Source organism: Phyllostomus discolor, chromosome 10 (assembly GCF_004126475.2).
Source record: "Phyllostomus discolor isolate MPI-MPIP mPhyDis1 chromosome 10, mPhyDis1.pri.v3, whole genome shotgun sequence".
In the NCBI taxonomy this organism is placed as follows: Eukaryota; Metazoa; Chordata; class Mammalia; order Chiroptera; family Phyllostomidae; genus Phyllostomus; species Phyllostomus discolor.
The window spans coordinates 91687192-91690580 of record NC_040912.2 but is presented as its reverse complement, the minus strand read 5'-3'; the positions used below and the strand labels follow the sequence as shown (position 1 = coordinate 91690580).

Below are 3389 nucleotides of genomic sequence, written 5' to 3'. Positions count from 1 at the left end.
GGGATCACCCTCTGTGACACTCCACAGTCAGCTTTTGTGTTACTTCCTGCCTTGGCTTGGTAGGGATAGCACCTACAGCATCTTTGAGCTCACACTTACATGCTTGGGTGCCCTCCTCTGGGGCCCTGTCTGCCAAAGGTCAGAGTGAGCAACCCAAGGAACTCCTGAGATGTGCCTGGAATTCCCCAAGTCCTGCAGCAGGAACATCCCATCCAGGGCTTCCTCAGAGCTCCTGTGGGTACACGGGTCACTCATGGGACAGGACCCGATCAAGCAACAGAGACGGGCACAGGTGGGTGTGGGTCCTGCAGGGGAAATGCTGGAGGTCAATCTAACACTGTGGCTTTTCTTTCCTGATGTCCCAGGGCTTGGAAACCAAGACCCTAGAGAGTCACAACTAAGACTAGTCTTAGTGGGTAAGACTGGAGCCGGAAAAAGTGCCACAGGGAATAGCATCCTTGGGAAGAAAGCGTTTCATTCCACCATCACAGCAAAATCCGTCACCAAGGTCAGTGAGAAAGGGAGTAACACCTGGACTGGGAGAGAAATTGTGGTCGTGGACATGCCTGGCCTTTTTGACACCGAGGTGCCAGATGCTGACACACGAAAGGAGATTGCTCGTTGCATCCTCCTGACATCCCCAGGGCCTCATGCGCTGCTCCTGGTGGTCCCACTAGACCGGTACACAAAGGAACAGCAACAGGCCATGGAGAAGGTACTGATGATGTCTGGTGCCACAGCTAGGAGATACATGATTCTCTTATTTACCCAAAAGGATGATTTGAACGGCGTGGAGTTCTGTGATTACATAAAATAAGCCCCAAAGTTCATTCAGGATCTGAGGGAAGATTTCGAGCATCACCACTCTTTGTTCAACAATGAGGCAACAGGGGCTGAGCAGGAGGCCCAGAGGGCACAACTGCTGGACCTGGTCCAGTGCATGGTGATGGAGAACGAGGAGGGATTCTACACTAACGAGATGTACCAAGGGTCTGAGGAGGAGATTCAGAAACACATACGAGTGGTAGAAGAGCAGTGCAGGGCTGAGCTGGAGAGAGAGAAGAAGCGGATAAGAGAGGAGTATGAGAAGAAAATCAGAAACCTGGAGGATAACCTGGAGCAGGAGAGGAGAAAGGCAGAAATGGAGAGGGAGTTGGCAGAAAGGGAAAACCGCTATGTTTCAATGCAGCAAAACACTAGGGGTGAAATTGAGCGTCAGAATAAGATACTTGACATCGTCATAGGAGCTTTCAACATTGTCAGCTTTGCTCTCAATGCATGTTCAAAGCCCTTGACAAAAAATAAAAATATGTCTGCATTTCCTGCATATTTTCTGGTTCCCCTTCCTCCTAGAAATTGTTCCCCAAAGTCAGAGCCACCTGCTTCTGTCCCTCAGGCTCTCAGGACTAGGGAAGGCTGGAAAGTTCACTGTTGGCAACTGTTGGCCATTGTTGGCTATTTAATTGATTTCACAGGGGAGGCACACGTGTCCAATCTATAAAACTCCAAAGCAAAATATACAGATGCTTCCTGAGACCTGAACTCTTTCTCAGACACACACAGAAAAGGAATGCAGGAAACCAAAAGTCGGTGGCCCTAAGCTTGGTCTATTTGTCCCTAGTGACTGTTTCTCCTCCAGATTCTTTCTAGATTGGCAGATAATCTGCACCTGTGGTTCTTCTCCTAATTTTTGTCTTTAGGGACACAGTGATCACTCTACCCAAGTGGCCAGTGAAGTCAGCTCTTTGCATTTAGTAATCTATACAGAGAGATGCTTATAGAATTCTTTCTTGATCAACATAATTTGTTGAGTTACATTTTTATAGAAGGACTCAGATTGTTCCTTATCATTGGCTTGCTGAAGAGAAAAGACCTTTATGAAAAATAGATCTTCTAGAACTCAGTGAAGTGAAATGCCAGAAGGGACAAAAGACAGATTCAACAGGAAAGAGAGCATCGTTTGGAACATTCAGATGTTTCTGTAGAAACTCTGTGACCAGTCTCAACTGGAGCATGTTGCTGAGTGACTAGTTCTCTCCTTCTCTTGGGAAGTCAGCTGTTGCCACTGCACCTCCATCTCCCTGCACCCTGATGACTGCCTAATGGGAGGGGGGTCTGTACACTGCTGCCCCACCCCCTTAATTGTTTGCTTACTGTTACTATAATAAAACTTTTCTATTCTCTCACATTTGTGCAAAAATGGCAGTCTTTTACCATGGGAAAGACCACTTCTAAGAGCACAGATATGAATTTTACTTTTTGGTAAAATTACAAAATGATTATGGAGCTTGGCTTCTCTACATCCTAATATATCTCCCCTCGTTCTTACCCCCTCTACCCGTCAATGACCACATTCTTCTTGGATTCATTCATTGTGTCTGGATTTATTCATTCAGGTTCGTGCAGAAATTACATGTAATCAAGGTTTCTGAGATCTCTGTGGACTTCCTGGTTACAAATGAGATCCCTTTATTGTATGGATAACAGTAGTGCAAATCTATCCCTTCTCTTCTGGGGACTCCTATCAGAGTAATTTCTAGGAGTTCCCAAAGCACACTTTCATGTTCAACCCTCACGTCCTGGTGGTCACACGCCCGAAGGGAACTTCAGTGGTCTGCCTGGAGAATGAACCAAGGGACCACAGTGCAGGTCAGTTCTAGTCACCACTGGCTAAAATGGAGAGAGGACAGTCTGGTTCCTTTTTTTGGAAAAGTAAAAATAATAATAAGAAGAAATGGTTTCACATCCCAAAAGAGACCAACTGCTTTGCCTTTGTGAGAGGGGATAATTTATGAAGTGTCTCTCTCTGCTGGGTGGTAGGATAAGCCCTTCCTCCTTCTAGAAGGAAAACCATCAGCTTGGTGCAGTAATGCCCAGTGCTGCCTGGGGAACCCCTCCCTGTGACTTTCAAAGTCTCAGTGACAAAGCCAAAGGCTACAGAAAGCTCCATACGTGTTGTTACTATGGGACCAGAGACAGAACTGAACTGCAGGTCTGTATGACATGGACATGATGGACAGAGGACAGAGCCACATGACTGAGAGCCCAGAGGGAAGCACCAGGGGGCAGAAGCTCCGAAAGTTCATCGAAGAGCAACAAGCTCAGGACCATCTGTGCTGTGGACATGTTCCCTGAGCCAAGTTTCCCCAGCTCTCCCAAGGGCCGGGGAAGAAATCTTTGGTGAGGGCCTTGTGCACACCAGGTGCTTGGTACAAAGTGGGGAGTAAAGAAACTAATATTTTGTCCCCATCACACCAGCATCAAATAGGTGTGAGCCCTGTGGTGTCTTAGATGAGATGGAAATATTTCCATAGCAAGGTCAGGTAGAAGGTAAATCCGCAGGTGGACTATCCAACTGTGCTGAATCCTTTGTCCCACACTTTGCACCA

At 46.9% G+C, this 3389-nt stretch overlaps 1 pseudogene; it reads left to right on the top strand.

Annotated features, from left to right (window-relative positions):
* The first annotated feature begins 253 nt into the window (after window positions 1-253).
* LOC114507473 lies at window positions 254-2186 on the top strand (annotated as a pseudogene).
* The last annotated feature ends 1203 nt before the right edge of the window (window positions 2187-3389 follow it).